Below are 20,789 nucleotides of genomic sequence, written 5' to 3'. Positions count from 1 at the left end.
ATCACAAAACCACTATTAAACTGCAAAAGGTTAATGAAGTCCAGACTTGTCTGTCAGGTTCCAAAGTGGGAAAAATGTCAATTGCTGTTACTTAAAAATGTCATTAGCACATCTGTTTAATTATGTATGAGAGACATGGTTACCACAGAGACTCTTGGCTGCCGTTATGTGAGCAAAGGAAAATTTTTTAGAAGTGAGGCTGGAAGTCCCTGACTGACACCCCGCCTGCTTTTGCTGCTCCACCTCTGTGTGTGCACGCAAACACGTATATGTACATCACAATCATTACTGGTAAGTCTGAGTTAGAAAGATACATGTGAGAAAGTAAGGGAAAAAATACGTTTGGAAAAGGGCTGTTCAAGGCTTGTGGCTGGAAATGGCAGTTCCTAACAATTTTGAATCTGCTCTCAGAACAGAATGTGGGAACTATGAATCTGTGAGAGCTATGATTTCATGGGACTGAAGAGAAGAAAACCTACCTTCTTGATCCAGCTAATGTTCTTTCAGATTTATCCACCTCAATACACATGGGTGGCCAGTACTCTTTCCACGCAAGACTGCTCATTGTGCATGCCAGCATTAGGGTTGCAGCTGGTGATGGCTGTTCTGTCAGGGCTTGCATGTCTTACACTTGCCCAAAGCAGGAGGGCTACATTTCTGACTGACATGACATTTTGCAAGAAGACAGGTTTTGGTTTTAAAAGTTAGCTTCCTTACCATAGGTTCAGATAAAAAGACAAAACCTTAGAACAGGGTTCTACAAGAACTTCTTGCTTTGGAAAGAAATCTACTTATTCAACATTTTCATTCTTCAGACGGCTTCAATTGTCTTTTTAAAGACAATCCTTTGCTGTTTTTCAGCTTTTCACTACTGTGCTGTTCTCCTCACTGTACCAAGAGGAATCATAGAAGAGAGTTGAAAGGGACCCATAAGTATCATCAAAATCTGGCTCCTGGCCCTGCACAGGACAGCCTCAAGAGTCACACAATGTGCCTGAGAGCATTGTCCAAACACTTCTCAAACTCTGCCAGTCTTGAGGCTGTGACCACTTCCCTGAGGAGCCTGTTCTAATGCCCAAACAGCCTCTGGTTAAAGAACCTTTCTTTTCCTGATACCCAACCTAACCCTCCCCTGACACAACTTCAGGGCATTCCTAGGGTCCTGTCCCTGGTCACCAATGAGAAGAGATCAGTGTCTGTCCCTCCTCTTCCCCTTATGAGGGACTTGTAAACTGCAATGAGGTCTTCCCTCCCTTCGTTTCCAGGCTGAACAAGCCAAGTGACCTCATCTGTCCTCCTATGGCTGCTCCTCAAGACCCTTCACCATCTTTGTAGTAGTAACTTCTTGAAAAATTTCTAGCAAAACAAAAAGTCCCTGATGTACCTAAGCAAAATCAGCAGACTTTAAACCGTATCTAAGTTAAAAGACAAATATATATGTGAGAAGTCTATAGAAGTCTTTCTTGAAATGCCAGATCCAAATCTGGACTCTGACTTCTGTCCTAGCTCCAGATGGTGTTTCCCAGTATAACTCTGTTTTCAGTTGCTTTTACTTTTTCCAAACTTGAATGAAGCTGAAAACGTAAATCACCTACCCTATGTGCTATTCAACAGTATCATAATGATGGCAGGATTTTTTGGGTTGTGACATCTGTGTAGAATCATGTCTGCTGCTTGGTGGTGTGGTTGCTGTCAGCTCTGTGAGTCACCGTGATGCTGCAGGTGGTAAAGGGGAGCCCCCTCACTGCAGCCCACTTTTGTACTATAGTTTACACACATTCCAAATGTATTTTCTGGAACTGGCAACAGGTGCAGCCCTGCTGCAAAGATAGCCGAGCTGTAGCTCTTGTATGGTGCAGCTTGGAAACAGGCCTGATGCAGCTCTGGCACTGTGGTACTGCTGTTCAGCTGTGCTCATGCAAAGATGCTGCCCTGCTCTGAGCCTTGCCTGCAGGCACAGCACACCAGTCTGGCTGCAAGGGGGGATGTAATCCCTCATCATCATCCCTCACCACAGCATCTTCTGCCGCTGCAGTAGTGCAAGTCCAGAAGTAGCCCACATAAGGGTGCCACATGCCCGGTAGGGTTAGGAAAGTTGGTTACAGCCATGGGTTAGGAAGAGTAATGTACCCAGAGAGTTATAATTTTCACTTAATAAAGATAATTTTTCACTTAAGATTTTTACTTACTAGAATCACCTACAGTCATTTCTTTTTTACAGACTAAATACTGAAATAGCTCAAAAGGCAGTCTTCTTATGCAGGAGGAGGGGTTTTCTTCCAAAGGTTATTTCCTTTTACCCCACTGAAGGACGATCACAGAAATCTACTATTTCTCTTCCTAATCTCTCTGTTTAGAAAACCTGGGTGACATTAGGGTCAGGCTGTTCTTCAGTGACAGCTGGCTTGCATGATCACCATGTCATACTACCTGGCTCATTTTCTGTTGGTGACTGAAAGCCCTGGAAAGGGTAATTGGAGTTGACCATCAGAACAGTTTCATTGTAACTGAAGAGAGCCATTGCAGCTTCGCTATTGAATATACTTGTCTCATCTCACTGGGTATGCTACAAAAATACATATTGGCCTGGGGTTTTTTTCTGTTCCAAGTGCTAGCTTTTTTCCCTTTTTGATTATGTTTTTCTATGGACGAATTTAATGGAATGTGATACCACATGGTAGTATAGCGTCATGTTGTTTTAATGGCCTCTGGCTCCCAGCTCTTCCCACCCAGAATCTCTTTATCTTTTATTGGTAAATGACACACTCATGCAAAATCTGTATTTTGTCCTCTGAAGCAAATTTAATGGTGTGTCTACAAGTGGACTTTGCCCTCAAGCAGAGAATTGTAATCTTTGAGGCCCTAGATTTTCAGGACTTTAAAAAAATTTTGTCAAAATGGGTTTGCAGTCTGAAAGATCAATATTGGGAGCAGATAAATGTCTTAGGCAAAGTAGGGAAGAACACCAGTTGCATGAATACCAGATTTCAGTGAAAAGAACGTGAGTAATAAGCACCAGATCCTTCTTCCTCCCTCTCAGTAATAAAGTATTTTGTACTGCTCAATAGCAAATCTCACAGACTTGTGAAACAAACACCATATACCTTGATTTGATTATGAATAAAATTAATTTTCATGTCATTAGTTAAAAGCACTAATTCAGGCTTTTAGTGTTTCAGGGTTTTATTTCTTGTCTTCTCCAGAAAAGTTCATTTGTTAATTGGATTGCACATTGAGGACAGAAATTATGACTTGCATTATTCTCATTGTTCTGTTTGTTCTCACTTCTTGTATTTTCTGAGAAATCTACAGCACATACTAATGACAGCAGTTCCTTTTCAATAAGAAACAGACCTTTTGAGAATTCATAGTTAAAGCATACAAAGGAACAGTGTGTTGAGAGTTCTCTTTCCATCTTCAGTTGCTATATTTATCTTCTCAAATCCTTTGTATATCAACGAAGTAGAAGTAAAAAATTATAAAAATAGGTCTTTCACTTTATCCACTCAACTGGTGTATGATAACATGCATAGGCTGGGTGTGAGTCCATTTCTTTCTTTCAATGCTCCTGTTTGGGGAAGAAAATGTTCCTTCTTTGGGTAATAACTATTTTGAGCTCTGGCACAGAACTCAGATTCTTAAGAGATCATTTATATTACAAAGGCTCACTCTGTACTTCCTCAGTGCTTAGAGGCACATTTCAGCTTCCAAACCAAAATCTTTTTATGGTTTTTTAAAACAAATTATGGGTTTTACTTAGGGTTTTTAAAAAGAAGAAAAAAATCATGTATGAAAGCAAAATTAATATATTAGTCTTTCTAAAACAGAGAGAAAGTTGTTCCATTCTTCTCTACTTTTCCAACAGTTCTCTGAAACATATTTGACCCTCACACAGTGTCTCTGTAAAAGGGATTGTATTTCTTAAAGCAAAATGGGAAAATGATTCATAACATCCTATTCAAGATGACAACTGGGCTGATGGTCTAGCTAACTACATATCTATTTCCAAATGTACTAAATTTAAATGGATGTAATCACAGTTTTTAGTCCATACGTGATGTTGCATGACGGCCAGACAGATTAGATACATTCTTGCCATAGAAGAGTCTAGTGCATGAGGCAGTGTTTGTTCACACAGCTTTGACCACTCCATTCAGCCTTTTTGCATAGATGTTCAGTTCACTTGTAGGCCAGGGACTCTCTTCAACATGGCTGATGAAAAACTCAATCAAAAAATAAGGCAACATGGCAAATGTCCTGCCATATTATGAAAGGGCTTTCTATTCTAATGTCTGAAAGCAGAATTTTGATATGCAGTATCGATTTGGTAAATTTTCAGGTATTCTATTTGACCTTTCATAAAATATGCAGTGCTCTGTTTGAGCTGATATGTTATCAAGGTGGAAAACTGTTTGTCCTTCTTAAATAACCAAAGGAAAGAATGAACCTCCTGTACTGCAGATAAATATAGTTCAATGGGACAAGAATAGGAGGAAGAGAATCTGTTTGGAAGTATTTTAAGACATCCTTTCTTTTCCATTATTAGGGCTTGATTCCTGTCATTTTAATTGACTTAAATAATTGATGTACATCCAGTTTGGTGCTTTGAGTCATGTTTATAAATTTTTGTCTTCATGGTGTTATGTGCTTTCAGTGTTTGAGAGAGGCACTTGACTCTGCCAGGGAGCACCCTGTTCCCAATGAACTGTGTGAGATATGTCTGCCATGGGCCACTGCCCCTGACAGAGCAAGTCCTGCTGCTCTGCAAGATGTGACTGCAGGTAGAAGAAGGGCAAACCAAGAACAAATCAAGAAAAGGAGAACGAAACACAGAGAAGCTATTACATATTTTCCTGGGGAAAGGTGCTTAGGGAGAAAGCTGAGATGCTACAGGAGACCTTCCAGGAGAAGCAAATCAATGGAAGTGATGAATAACTTGTCTAAAAACTATATTTAGGGAAAGAGAAATTGTACAGAGGAATTTAGCAAAAAAAAAATTTAAGCAAATTTAGCCCTTCAAATTTATCTCAGTGATCACTTCAGAGGTTTGATTTTTCCCCCCATTCTTCTGGTTAATATTTTCTTACTCCTTCCATGAGGTTCAGCATGACTGGATCGTTGTGTGGACCTGGATGGCCCAAGCAAGTGAAATTTCAATAATTTTGTGTTGGTGCATGGAGATAAAGAATCATTTTACCAATCAGGATATTGCTACTAGTAGAAATATCCAGATGTTTTGCAAAAAATTTAAAGTAACAAATAGCTTTTCTCTTGCATTGACATATACCTGTGGCCATTTCTCAGGAGTATTTTAAATAATATAAAAACCTGTGTGTTCTTCTGGGGAAGTCTTTCCTACTGTTTTAATTTTCTATGCCTATTGTCTAAATGGCTTCTACCTGCTGTTCTCATGCATCTAAAGGACTCTATGTGTGCAAGCCAGGTAGCTACAGGGGCAAACCAGCACATGAGAGACACTGCTAGACCTCACTAGAAAAGGCTCTGTACTTCCAGCTGAACCAGGCTTAAAGAGGTGTGAGTTATGTTTCTAATGTTATTACTTTATTGACTTCCACTTGGGAACTGTCAGTCAGAGCCATACTGCCTAAAAGACAGTAGAGGCTTCATGCTGATCTGAGAACCCGTGCAAAGCATTTGCCCAAGGAGATGGAAAACTGAAACACTGTCAGGTAAAGAAGTGTACTGCTGGTATGCACAAGGCATTGTAAAACCTGTGCCTTCGAAATTTTTCACTGGTTTAACCCCAGCTTGCAACCAAGTACCATGCTGCCATTCACTCCCTTTTTCCTGGTGGGGTGGGAAGAGTATCACAGAATCACAGAATCATAGATTGTTAAGGGACTGGAATGGACCTTAAAGATCATCTAGTCCCAAGTCCCCTTCCATGGGCAGGGAAACCTCCAGCTAGATCAGGTTGCTCAAGATCTTATCCAACCTGGCTTTGAACACTGCCAGGGTTCCACACCTCCCTGGGCAACCTCTTCCAGTATCTCACCATCATTCCTCACAGTAAAAAATTTCTTCCTAAAATCTAACCTAAATTTGATGAGTAAAAGTGGGAAAACTCATGGTTGATACAAAGGTGCTATACTAATTGAAATAAAGTAAAAATAAAAATAAAGTGAAAATAACAACAATAATAAATAAAAAAAATTAAAAGGAAGGGAGAGAGAGCGGAATAAAACCCAAGAAAGATAAGTGATGCCTAATACAATTGCTTCACCAGCTGCTGACCGACATCCAGCCTGTTCCTGAGCAGCAATCTGCAGCTCCCGGCCAACTCCCCCAGTTTATACACTGAGCATGACGTCCTGTGGTATGGAATATCCCTTTGGCCAGTTCGGGATGGCTTTCCTGGCTGTGATCCCTCCCAGATTTTTGTGCACTTGCTCACTGGCAGAGCACGGGAAACTGAAAAGTCCTTAACTACTGAGCAACAACTAAAACATCAGTTCACTATCAATATTATTCTCTTACTAAATCCAAAACACAGTGCTGTACCAGCTACTAAGAAGAAAATGGACTCTATCATAATGAAAACCAGGACAGTGGGAAACACAAGTAGCGACAACTTTGTGTGAGAGATGGGTGCAGCTGTAAATGTGTCACTGCTGCACCATCTGCACATCACTCTAAACTGCTTAACTTGGGAATAGTTTGGAAATAAAACACTTCATACAAATAATAAATAAAAGGCCTTTCTTTTTATGTTACTTCTCTCATTGCTTGGGTCCTCCAAAATTCTGCTTAATACTACATTTCAGGGGCAAAAGGTATTCTGAGGGGGGGAGGGGGGGGTCGCTTCTAATACAGCAATTTTTGTGTGAAGTAAATACTGCCATTTTTTGGTAAGGATTTTGATATATGAGGATTTTGCCTTCCAGTATTAATTTACAGGTAGCTTGAATCACTTCTGTCTCAGTTTTGGATTATTTTATTAAATTAGTTAAATTTAAAAGGCCATCTGAACCACAAGGCTGTAATCTAGAATTTCGGATGTGCAAATTATAAAAATGTTTTAGAAATATGCTTGGTGGTTTAGTTTTTGGGATTATTTTTTGTTGCTTTCTTGCACACTTGGTTTTGTTTTTTTCAGCACAGATCTAGTGCAGATGGATGCTTTGCAAATGTCTCTATGTTTCTGTGGTATTTGGGAAGGTATCTAAATACTGGCCAATGCAAATCCATTTTTTAAGATTACAGGGCATAAGACGCTCTTTAGCTCAGAGTGTATAGCTGTTAACTGTGGAAACCTATTTCAAAAGGAAAAGGAAAAGACTACAGGGAAAAAAATATTCTCCTGTATTAGGTATACTCCAAACCCAGTGGGTCTTACTGTGAAATACCTGAATCTCATCTGAGTATTGATATCAGGCCAAGATGAGTATGAGGGACCGTGATCTAAAGCAACATGGCCCTTCACACTGTTTCTCAAGCCTGGAAGACAGACCAGTGCTTACCTACTTTTTTTTAAACCCACAAATGTCCACTTTGTTCTGATGTTTGGATAGTCCATCTGTGGTTTCAGCTCATGCCCTGGTAACAGAGAAAATGTAACTGTACACCAGTGCCTCAGGTGAACACGAACTCTTCTGCATCATCTACACAAATAAAATGTGGCATATCCTATCTCAAGTTAGATACATCCTTGAAACATCAAGGTCACTAGCAATTGCTTTGTGCTTCATGTAGGATAAGTGGAGAGGAACAATCATTGCAGGAGGTCACTCTGGTTTTCACATCTGAATGCTCTGCAGAAATACTTGTCTCTCTTGCTTGCCAGGCTCTTCATTGCCAGTAACTTAGGTACCGCTTCCAAGAGCTGTTGCTTCAAGAATTTGGAAGCAAATTTGGATTTGGATTACAAAACCTGAGGCATTGCTATGAGTGGGAATACCAGTAAAAGTTTTCTGAAATATTCATTATATTTTCTGTGGCTGAAGCCTGATGTCGATGTTTATTTCTAAATGAGAGAAAAAGATTGAAATGACTACCCCTGTACTTCCAATAGGTGATGTTCTCCTCTCTTAAAAAGTCCTTTCACATTGTTCTGTTTCTAAATTCACTGGAAGTGAGCATTTGGGGTACTTCAGTAGAGGAAAGAGGAGAATGAGGTGCTAACTGTAACACATGTAAGTGTAGATGTGCTGGATACCTGCTTCCCTCAGTGGGAATTATATATTCCCTCAATTATAGCTGTATGAGAACACGCAGGACACATCTGTTTCTCTGTAAATCACTTTATACAACAGATCATTTGATTAAATGGGATTTTGTGTAAAGACCTGTTCTTGAATGATTAAGAGGAAGGTATTAATGGTTTCTTTGGTACATAGCACTACTTGCCGTGTGCTTTTCATGGTGCTCATGTTAGGGGTCTGCTGTTACTGGCAAACTGGCAGAGGTGAAGCTGCCACATCTCCATGCAACCAGTAACAGGGCTGAACACATATTCCCAGTAGGCACACACAGAGCACACGTACACATTACACATATGCATATAGACACAGACAGCCACAGCGAGAACACAGACAGAATCGTGTCTGTGCTCCACACATGAGGCTTGGCCCGGCCCTGTATGCCTGGGATGGGTGGCAGAGCAGTGTGTGAGAGGCAGGAACTGCACCAAAGGGGGCTGAAGAAAGAGTTTCAAGGATTGGAGTTTGAGCTGTGATGGGTCTTCAAGACTGATAGTGCATCTTCATCTATGTTGTCATCCATGTTCTTTAATCAGCTGCTGGCCTTTTAGCTTCCATTTATCCAGTCATCACTGACAGGAATTTCAATGTATGATAAGTTACATGCACCACATTAAGCAGAACAGATAAATTAATGAAAAAATGTTTTGGGAGACTGTTAACTGAACAAGAGTCTGATTAGCCTATACCTGCCCTCTTATTTATTATTCATTGCTTGTATATGCTACAACAACTGAAAATGTGGTGTAGATAACTATTTAAATAAACCAAATTTCAGGCTTTTAATCATGATTATTAACAGCAAGAAGTTTTTCTATCATTCAGCTTTTGTTGAAGCAGACATAATTGGTTTTTTTAACAACAGGTTTCTGTGGCAATACCTACTTCTGAAGGTGCTGAAGCTCAGCCCACATCAGAACCATGATCTTTTCTTTTACTTCTGGTGTATGAGAAAATGAAAACTCCTTCCCATCATTGCCAGATGAAATACTTGCAGTCATAACTCCAGTGATAAGGCAACATCAAGTGACTTTTTAAGTGACTAACAAAAAAGCAGAAGTGTTTTGATTAAATCCAGCTTTGATTAAGCACTTGAATAGTCACTATGATCAACTTATGAATAATCCAGGGATCAAAGAGAATCATGAATATGCTTGGTCTAACCTTTCCAAGTAACAAATATATCAGTATAAAGCAGGATCAGGAACAATCTGTGAACAGAGAAGTGTTTAATCTGTCAGTTAACTGGTCATAGTGAGTAACATGAGCAGCTCTGATGGCAGACAGAGCACTTTCAAAATAGAAAAATCCTCTTTTTTTTTTTTCTTTTTTTTTCTTTTTTTTTCTTTTTTTTTTCTTTTTTTTCTTTTTTTTTTTTCTGGCAGGATCCAAGAGAAATCTGGGAGAGCTGCATTAAAACAACCCAGTGAAGAATGCATCATTAGGGCTGCAACACTGGCAGCCTAAGGAATTACTGAGCAGAGGTCAGAAGGATACAGCTCCAGGGCAGAGCTGCCAGGGAAGACTTCCTGAGCAGACCCATGTTGGCTCTGACAGGTCCTGGGTCTGTCTCTGAGCCTAGGGGAGCACAAATTGAGGCCTTTGAAGCTTTTCTTGGGTTCATCTGGGCTTCGTTCAGCCTTTCTCAGCATAGTCTGTCTTCCCCACTGCTCTTCCTCCAGTATTAGCTGGATTTCAGGAGTAAAGACTGGTCATGAAACTCATATGTAAGGACTGAATTTCCTTCCATAAAACCCCCAGACATATTCATTGCCGTGTGATAGTACAGGACATCCAATGCAGAATATCATGGACAGATCAGCGGCAAAGGAGGGCAGACAAAGGCAGAAGAGAGGCATTTCTAACTTCAGAGTTAATTTTCAAGTGGCTCAGTGCATCTGAACTTCCCCATAAACAACATTGTCAATTTTTTTCTTTTTCTTTTTAAAAAACTCCATTCTTACTCTAAATGGAAACATACAACCAACTAAAGAATGAAAATGCAGCACCAACAACAATCACCAGATCATCCCCAAAAAATAGCAACAATCTCAGCTCAAATCCTCTCTGAAGCAAGTTTTACCCCAGAGAGGGAGGCCAGAGACATCACAAAGGCCATTAGGACATAGTTTCTGGCATATGCAAGCATGCAAATAACAGCTCATGAGGTCTGAAATTGCCAGCAGGTATCTCTGGATGATATCAGACACAACTGAATGCATAATACTTCCGGATGAAAGCATATAACTACAGAAGAAATATGTTCCAAGATAGATCCCTGGCAGGACTTTGAAATTACTTACCACTAAAAATGTTGTAAGTATTTAGTTGCTGAAACAAAAGCCGCAGCTCAGATGTCTAAAGTGCTTTTGGGAAGTGCAACCCTATGAGGTTAGGAAGCAAAAGTAAATCACTGGTCAGCAGATATAAACAGGTCGCTTTGGACTGTGCCATGACAATTTTACTGCTCTATTGCAAACCTGGGATGAGCTCTTGTTTTTGTTGTAGCTTTTGCCTTTTCAAGATCTAGGTTCAAAGTTTGCAGTCATAGTTTTGTCGGAGCCAAAAAGCCTTCTGGATAAAATACATAGGCATAGTTCTGGCTTCTAGAGACTGTAAAATTCAGTTTCTGGTCTATTACAGTAAAATTTTTTGAGCCTTCAAACAGTTACTTAGTCACACCTTCAACCAAGGCTAATTGTACCCTGGAAAAGTTCTTCATCAAAGGGGAGGATAAATGGTTCCTTAGCTTCCTGTTGGTCTCCACAGATAAAGCCAACCTGCTTTTCACTAGGCTCTTTACAGACTTCCACTAAGGCTTTGGCTACTATTGTACCTCTTCTCCTAATGAAATCTGCCCTGCATTTGGGCCATGTATTTACAGCTGCATTTTGCTTACTGGTAGTCCTTTCCCCTCAGTGAAAATGTGTGACACTGCTGAGCATGAAGTGTTACTGAATTTTTACTGCTTTTTATTCATCCTTGTTAAAAAGTAGAATGCAGGAGCTAGTAGAATGAATGTATTCATTCCTTCAAGGCTTTAAAAAAAAAAATAGGATTGCTTTGATTCATGGATATGTTGAAAACTCTGAGGAGTGTGAGATGGTGTGGTTAAGAGCCTTCATATGGTTCTTGATGTGACATCCCAGACCCTACAGGATGGGGGACCAGCAGGGGAGCAGTACAGTGTGGGGAACTCCTCTGCTTCTGCAGGAAAAGCTCCTGGAAGGAGGTCTAAGCATATGGACAAAAAGAGAAGCCACTGCTCGAGAATTGCCCCAGGGTTACATTTCTGCACCAACACTTCCACCAGTACTGTGGTGGTTCTGCAGCTCCTCTCCTGCCCCTCTCATTCACATGGTTCTGGTAGCTGCAGTCCCACCTACAAACATAACCTGGCCTGCACAAAAGAGGAAATCAGTGATACTGGGATATGGTGCAGCTTGGGTTGCCCGTTGGCTTTACATCAGTAAAAGCATCATTGCCTTTGCTCACATGACTCAAAACCTGAGAGTAGTTACAACCTGATTTTCTAGTCAGAAAACTAGAAGGAAAAAGTAAACAGAAAATACCCACCCCAGGCTTCAGTAGGCAGTGCATGACATTTTTTCCAGATACAGATATTACTGGGTTTGATATACTGGGACCAAATCAGAAGTCCCTCACAATTAAAAAGCTTGATCTGCATGTGAGATTTCATCTGCCTTCCTTTGCTTGCTCTGGGACCTTCCATATCATTCAACTTTAAAACTGTGCCTTCTACCTCCCTGCCTAATTAACCCCCTGCATAAACACCAAGAGGAGCCTGAGGAACACGGGAACACAGCTATTTTTGTGTTCATAAAGACGTAGAGAAGGCAGAATTAAAACATGCTGACATATGCACATCACAGCAACTGCTTTCTCTGCATGATCCCAAGGTCTCTGATATAAATTTTTGACCTTCAAAGATTTAGACACTTTTATCAGATTAAAAATTTTCCTCACCCAGTGAAGAATTTACACTAGGAAATGTTTATTGGAGTACCAACATACTTTCTGTGAATTTGCTTTGTGGCACGTTGCTTGTGTGGTGTGTCAGGCCAGCTCTAATCAGTTATCCTTTACCATTACATGACTTTAACCTTCTATCTCTGTTTGAAGACAGAAATCTTGGAAATACACTGACTTTGTTCAATTAAGAAGTAAGTTTGTATGACAAAACATTAAAAACATACCTTAAAATGAGATACAGATATAGTAACTTTTAATAGGAATCACAATGACTTTCAGAAGCTCTGAACAGGATGCCCTGGGACGTATTTCAGCCTCTGTGCCAGTTGCTCTTGCAGATCTTTGGTGACACTGTACCACCCACAGTTTCCAATTTGAAAGGTTATTTCTGCTGTTACAAGCTCGTATCAAACAATAAATAGCAATAGCCCTTTTCAGAGCACAACTCAAACGAGTCTCGATTCACCAACAGAATCTCCTTCCTTTTAAAATTTACAGTAAATTTCATTTGATTTTTGCCTCTTCCCTTCTGCTTATATAACCAGGATGATGACATGATTGCAGATGGTTTTTGACATCTGCTCATCAAGCGTCATTTTACCTCTCTGCCTCTGTTTTGCAACATTTTGGTCAGGGTAACCAACCAACTAAATTGTGAAACAGGAGGGAGGGCTATGCAGGAAAAGAACAGAGCCACAAAATTTTGGCTTAGCAGTGCTCACAGTAACAAGCCTTATTACCGAATACAAATGAATGTCATGAGAGTAAATTGCATTATCTTTTGCTGAGGCATTTTTGGAGATACTTCCTTAGTGATCTTATTTTACCTACAGTCTGAGGATGCTGATGTCTGAAACTAGATAAATATCTTATCCAATCCATTTTTCTTTCTAATTAATCTGCATAAACATGCTGGAGTCAAAGCAGTCTCTAATTTCTCCTAACTGTGCAATCATGCCACATTGGTCTTACCTTCAGTTCTAGAATCCACTATGTTGCAGCTGTGTGAGAAGAGATAGATGAATTTTTGAAAAAAAGGAGAGTGAAAATTAGAGATTTAAAATTTTAATTAATCCAGTTTGAATATAAATCCAAGCTTGCAGAAAACACATATTTCTGCAACACTCAAAAAAAAAAAAACAAAACAAAAAACCCCAACAAAACAAAACAGGGTCCGAAATGCTAATTTAGGTAGGGCATTACATTTGGAAAGAAAATGGAAACTATTGATCTGCTAATAATATTTTTGCCTTAGGAATGCTTTGAGCATAGAGTGCAATTACATACCTACTATTTCAGTTCAGTACCATCTTCTTCACTAATATGAATGCATCTAAATGAAATGAAAGAACAGTAACAAACACAGGATTTGTATTTCACAACGTTTGAGTGTTATATTTGCTATTGACACAGCAATTCTGAGTAAGTCAAACCACGACTTAGTGAGTGGCATCTTAAATAAAGAATAGTAGCAGCCAAAATAAAGACATCCAAAACCCAGTGTGCAGTACATACCCATCACAGCATAACTCCTATGTTACATACCTAGAACGTTCTGTCTACTTAACTGAAATGGACTGATGTTCCTTGCTAATGTGGGAGCTAGCAACATATAAAACATTTGCTTCTTCTGATAAAATATAAAACAAAATATGTGAGCTAGTTTTGTAAATTACAAAAAAAGACACCATGAGAAAAATCCTGATTGCTTAACAGATTACTTGAACATTGGAGACATCTGTAAAAACATGCAGTTAGAATGGCATCAACAAGAAGGAAAGTGGAGATATATTCAAATGTATCTAAACTAGCCTAATTGATTTAACAGAAATATGGTTGATTCATTACTACCTTGCACTTTTTCCTTATGTAGCTCTCTACCCTTCATATGAGGTAGCCATTGAGACTCAGCATTTTCAGTGTGCTGAGCCTCACATCATCCAATGATACACCTCATGTCAGAAAAATAATATCAGAAAAATAACATTGCCTTTATGTAGGACAATCCTCCAGGCTCAAACACATGATCAACTTAATTTGGTTTACTTAATTTGATTTACTTAATTTGGTGTGTCAGCTCAGCTCTGGTAGCTGACCGCATCTAAGCTCTAAACTTCCAGCAAACTCAAGGTAGGATGTACAAGCTCCAATCGCCTTGTGGGGAAGAGAGATGCTCTGTGTTCAGTGGAGAAGGAAAGTTCCTCATGTACTAACATGTACACTTGAAAAACTGTATGTAGTAAACTTTCAAAACTTGTATCCACAAGGAATATTTCCAAAATTCCTGGAAAGGCCTGCCAAACTAGTTCAAGTCCCATAAAAGTGATGGGTAATGAAGGATCAGTCCACCTGAACTGTCTCATCAGGTGTCTTGGGTGAATTTGCTAGGCTCTATCAGACACCTGTGGTGGCAGTCTTTTGTATGATGTCATCCCTCTTCCCACTGGAGCACCTATCAGGACACAGGAAACTTCAGTTCTTAGACAGTCACAACATGGAGACAAAAGCAACGGGTTTATGAAATTCTTGTTGCATCTTGGATGTGTAGAAGTGGCAGATCCATACAGGTGAAAAAGAAAGAAATTTCTTTATGGGTTAGGCCAGGAGGGTCATAGGGTTCTAATCCTTTCTGCCTTGCTGATTTCTACTCTCAGTTTGGGGGCAGTCTATCATTTTTAATAGTAAGCATACTCTATTACATTCTATTATATTCCTTATACAAAAAGCATATCATTTGGTACAGCTACTGGCAATCACAGGAAGTTCCTCTTTTCTCAGCTGCTCCCTATGGAAGAATTTTCCCTGTATTGTGTTTTGTTTCATAGCATTTTTCCTTCCAACATGCCTTTATCTAGGTTCATTTACCTAAGACTGAAGCCTTTCTAAAAGTTCATGTCCCTCTTAGATAGTTACAAGTTAAAAGTTACAGGGCAGTTACAACAACAGAAATGCTGTCACTCAAAAAGTTAGCACATTTGATATGCACTACTATGTACCAGACAGGCAGCTACTGACCATGCCCACTTTAAAGGATGGAATAACAAGGAGTTGAACTGGCTCTTGCACGGGCATTTGGATTGGTTCGTTCCAGTTGCCTCAGAGGCAACCCAGGAGTTACACCAGTGTTGGCACTCCAGCTCTGTTTCCATCTGATCCCAGAAGGTTACTATTTTTTGAAAGTGGTGGTGAATGACAGCCTCAGTGGCTCAATTACTGAAATGAAACAGATTATCTTTGTCTCACATACTTATGCACTAAAAGTTTGCTCCAGTCTTGTATTTACAGTACTTCGTTAGGTAATTTCTAATTCAGTGCCTACAGTTTGCAGATATCTCATTGCATGAGCAATAATTGCTGCTAAAACTCTATTTTTTTATTCTGTTTTGACTGGTGGCGATTGAATCAGCTTCCTTTAGATTAGTTAATGAAATGCTAAAACTAATCTATATAATAATAAGTTACTAGAGAAACTTTCAGAGGAATTTAAAAGTTGCAGCGGGTTTGGCTTCAGGGGTGATTTATATGGTGGAAGAAGGAGCTGTAAGGGACAGCTGCCATACTTAGGAAGATCAGTAGGGCTGTTAAAAGGCAGTGAAACCAAGTTTCAGAGTGAAACATTCAGGCTGTGGAATAAGCAGTAGACACTGTGACAGAAGCTAGGAGCTCTCTTTGCCAAAGCACATATAAAGATGCTATCTAGGTTTTGGCCCAAGGACAAGTTTTAACTGATACCAGCTGCAGAGGGGCAGGTGAGCGGCTGCCAAAAAACTTCCTGCCTTTCATGGCAGAGGGGGTGTCTGCAGGCTGACCTATCCCTTCATATAATATGGGGGATCTTAATAAATAAATGGTCACTGGATGGATAAAGACACTGCAGGCTGTACAGCACCCACATCTTCAGGACCTCCTCAGATTTAATATGCGCTACAAGCCACCTGGTCAAATAAGTGAATGTTCCACCATATTAATGTTTTCAGCATATTAATGTTAGGATGTTCTTGAGTCCTTTTCTATAGGAGGCACTATTTATTTAAAAAAAGCACAGCAGATTAAAACATGGGATAAAAACTATGATTCTGTTTTTAAAGACATCAGAAATGTGATGAGCTGTCCTATGGAGAAAGGGTATACAAGTATGTTTGCATAACAGAAGATGTAGTTACCAGGGCTTACTGAGTACATGAGGCCTGCAGCCCTACAGAGTAACAAAACTGCAGTTTAAAAGGATAAATAGTTCTTGTGAAAAAGAAATGTATTTCAAATTGAGGAAGCTACATATCTTCTTCCACTTGAGTCTTATTATTTTTAGCTAACCTTGGTTATCATTAGTCACTAAATAAATTAATCTATAAAAATTGCTAAATCTGAATTTGATATGGATTGTATCTATAAAAAGCTCAAGAAGAGATACATTTTCTTCCCTCATGCTGTTATCTGTCACTCCACCAATTTGGAGATAGCTCTAATGTGGTTTGGGTATAGATTTGAAATGGAAGACAAGTGAAAGGTGTTTGTATTTTTTTTCAAGGAATATGGCACCTTCTTATTTGTTTTTACATGTCCAAAGAGGCAATAAATTAGATAGACTCTTTCATCTGTATTTTTCTGTCCATTCCTCCAGGCTAAGTGCTGCTACCAGATCTTCATGCCACAGTCTCTCCCCTTGGCTGTCCTAGCTAATCTGGGAAACAGTGGCTGATTTAGTACCCAGACTGTCATGTGCAGAGCAGCCCAAAGGTGGATGTGTTAACCTGTGATTCTCCTTGCAGTGCACTGCCAGCTACCAAGCAGTTCCGGTTCTCCTTCTCTCACGGCTGCCACTGCTGGAAAACAAACTGAGCTTCTAGTGAAGTTCTCCCATTTGTACAAAAGCTGACCTGTCGGGAGGTGTATCATTTTGCATGTCTGACACACAGCCTTGTAGCAGGTGGCTTTGTAGTAACCTTTTCAGTAGTTACACTTTTTTATGAGTCTTTGTTTTTAAGTTGAAATAGTAATCAAAGAAATATAAATAATATAGCAAAACTAAAAGACAAGGGCTGTTATTCAGGCTTTTTCATGTACTTATATATTAGTTTAAATGTTTAAAATTGTTTGAGCAGGTAGACCTTGATATACATAAACCAGAAATGCTTTTAGTATCTGAATTGCTTTGTTGCCATCAAGTGGTTAAAGGAGGCATTTCACGGCATCATGGTTTGATAAACCAAAAGAACTGAAGTTACACCAAGTCAACCAAAATTAAGAAAAGTTGATTCAAAATACAAACAAAATTGTGTGGCAGCTTTTTTCTTTGGAATGACAGTGAGTGATTTTGATGGTAGTGAACATCTTGTGCTCCAGTCATAGTGATTAGAAACAACTGCTGTTGTAAGAGAAAATGCCATTTATTTATTTATTTATTCTAATTTTCAGTTTCTTGGCCAAGCACAAGACTTGGGGATGTTGGTTGACAAGAAGCTCAACATGAGCCAGCAATGCACACTGCCTGCCCAGAAAGCCAACTGTACCCTGGGCTGCATCAAAAGCAGCATGGCCAGCAGGGCAAGGGAGGGGATTCTTTACCTCTATTCCATTGTCATGAGACCCCATCTGGAGTGCTGTGCTTGGGTCCCCACCGTAAGAAGGATGTGAACCTGCTGGAGCAGGTCCAGAGGAGGACACCAAGATGATGAGAGGGCTGGAGCACCTTCTCCTGTGAAAATGGGCTTAGCAAGCTGGGGTTGTTCAGCCTGGAAAAGAGAAGGCTCTGGGGAGAACTTTTAGAAGCCTTCCAGTACCCAAAGGGGACCTACAATAAAGCCAGAGAGGGACCTTTTACAGGGATATGTAGTGGCAGGACAAAGGATAATGGCTTTAAACTAAGAAAGAATGGATTTGGATTAGATAATAAGAAGAAATTCTTCACTGTGAGGATGGTGAATCACTGGTACATGTTGCTCAGAGAAGTTGTGAATGTGCCTGGAAGCATTCAAGCCAGACTGGGTAGGGCTTTGAGCAACGTGGTCTAGTGGAAGTTGTCTCTGCCCATGGCAGGGGGTTGGAACTAGATGATCTTTAAGTTTCCATTCTATGATTCTGTGATATTTGCAAGCGAACATTATAGACAGATGTTATCCAGCACTGTAACTAAGTCAATGATTTTTCTGAATTATTATAATTTTTTTTTAGCATCTGAATTCTGTTAAGTCAATGCTGATGCTGTTTATGTTTTTGAGGAGTATTTGGGGTTTTACCTACAGGTACTTGTTCCTTATGGTTAATCTTACCCTTTTTTCAATCTCCTGTCACTCTCATTATGTTGACAAGCAATGCTTCTCAAAGCACTATACCCTCCACTTTTGTTTCAATTCCCTTACAAAATTTTAAGCACAGAAGAACTTTACTTACTACAGAGGTGGTAAGATTCACATTCTCAGATTGTAAAAGCCCTTGTGAGAAGCAACAAAAAGACCTTCCTACTTGTCAGTTTTGTTGATTTTTTTCCTGCTCATCAGTGAAATTTCTGGTGTAATATGTTAATACCATTCAATGGTAAGGCACCTCTTTATTTCCATATGTTTTTCCCAAATAGAGCACAATGACAACTTCTGGGATTTTGCTACAGATGGAACTGGGAGCAGTCAAACTTACAAGACATGAGAATTGGAGGAAAAAATAAAGTTCTTAGTATAATCCAGCTTTAGACTTTATGTAAGCACTGCACAGACTCAACTTAAAAGTTCCTATTTATAAGTAGTCTGACAAAGGATGATGTAAAGAAAACAAAGGAAAATTTTGTAGCTCTGATTCTAATGAAATTATTTTCCTTGTGATACAATAAAAGAGCCAAGGATGACTTCAAGAGGCATTGGTTGATGGCTGGGCAACTAATTCATACAGTAATATTTTATTTCATACTTAGCCATTTTTGTGTTCACAAATTGAGCATTAATAGATTCAGTGTGCAAAAAAAATACATCCTTTGAAAATTAACTGCACTGATTTGGAGAATGCGTGAAAATAGCTATTTGTGAGTATTTGATATATAATTTGTATGGTTTCTTTTGAAGAAGAAAAATGTGTTTGTAGTTGTAATTTATGATATCTGGCAGTTTGACTAGATTTGATTCTTAGAATCAGATTTTCAGCAGGTGGAAGCCAATTTACAAAGCCTAATGACTTCCCAAGAACACGTATTAATAATTGCCTGAAATGTTTTTGGGTTTTTTTCTGCAAGCAGGTCCCAAAGTCATGCTACTCTGGCAAATAAAATGAAACAGTCCAGATGGAGGTGTAGCTCATTTAATTCTGTATTTAAGCAAATTTTAGAAAAACTATTTTACATAATCACAGAATCATAGAATAAGCTGAGTCGGAAGGGATGCGTCAGGATCATCGAGTCCAACTCCTGGCTCTGCACAGCACCATCCCCGAGAGTCACACCGTGTGCCCAAGAGTATTGTCCAAATGCTTCTTGAAATCTGGTTGCTGTGCTGTGACCACTTCTCTGGAAAGCCCATTCCAGTCTCCAACTCTGGGTGAAGAACCTTTTTCTAATATCCAATCTAAACCTTCCCTGACACAGCTTCAGGGCATTCCCTTGGGTCCTTTCACTGGTCACCAGAGACGAGAGATGTGTCTGCCCCACCTCTTCCCCTCACAAGGAAGTTGTAACTGCAGTGAGGTCTCCTCCCAGTCTCCTCTTCTCCAGGCTAAACAGGCCAAGTGACTTCAGCCACTCTTCATGCGGCTTCCCCTCAAGGCCCTTCACCATTTTGGTTGCCCTCCTTTGGACACTCTCTAATAGCTTAATGTCATTCTCATATTGTGGCACCCAAAGCTGCCCCCAGCATTCAACGTGAGGCTGCCCCAGTGTAGAGCAGAACACAACAATCCCCTCCCTCCCTTGCCCGGCTGATGATGCTGTGCCTGATGCATCCCAGGACATGGGTGGCCCTCCTGGCTGCCAGGGCACTGCTGGCTCATGCCCAATTTTCTGTCAACCAAGACCCCCAGTTCCTTTTCTGTGTTGCTGCTTTCCAGCATCTCATTCCCCATTCTGTCAGTACATCCAGGGTTGCCCTGTCCCAGGTGCAGAATCCAGCACTTTCTCTTGTTGAACTTCATATTGTTGGCAATTGCCCAATACTCTGATTTGTGTAGGTCTCTCTGTAGGCCTCTCTGCTTTCAAGGGAGTCAACAGCTCCTCCAGTTTTGTTTATGCAAACCCAGGTTTTACTCTGCTGTTAGCCCAAGAAGTAACTCAAGCAGTCCTGGCTGGACTAGCTGAACTGTATATAAGTGACTCTGCATTGCAATGTCCTGAGACCATACAAATGCTGCCTTCCAAGTACAGACTCAGTGTAAAAAGCAAGTACAAGAGAAAACTCTCCATGCTGTCAGAGAGGAGCACATTGTTTTCTCAGCAGTATATCAGGTGAATTAAAGAATGGACCAGTGAGGTACATGCTTAAAATAGTGAACCTAGCAATACACAAAGATATTTCAGGACTCGGGTTTTCACAGAAATTTTTTCCAGTGAGTAAGACACACATAATACCTTTTAAGACTATCCCTCACCTGTTAAGGGCTATA

The 20,789-nt window shown here is 39.9% G+C and overlaps 1 long non-coding RNA gene across 1 annotated transcript; it reads left to right on the top strand.

The window, feature by feature from the left end:
* Positions 1 to 998: 998 nt before the first annotated feature.
* Positions 999 to 19,758, top strand: LOC121668619. Its single transcript, XR_006017493.1, has 3 exons — positions 999 to 1,089; positions 3,828 to 3,834; positions 19,739 to 19,758. It is a non-coding gene; the product is annotated as an uncharacterized LOC121668619 (long non-coding RNA).
* The last annotated feature ends 1,031 nt before the right edge of the window (positions 19,759 to 20,789 follow it).

Source organism: Corvus kubaryi, unplaced genomic scaffold (assembly GCF_017639235.1).
Source record: "Corvus kubaryi isolate FWS band 111438036 unplaced genomic scaffold, C.kubaryi_AGA036_p1.0 37385, whole genome shotgun sequence".
Classification (NCBI taxonomy): Eukaryota; Metazoa; Chordata; class Aves; order Passeriformes; family Corvidae; genus Corvus; species Corvus kubaryi.
This window is presented reverse-complemented; position numbering and strand designations above follow the sequence as displayed.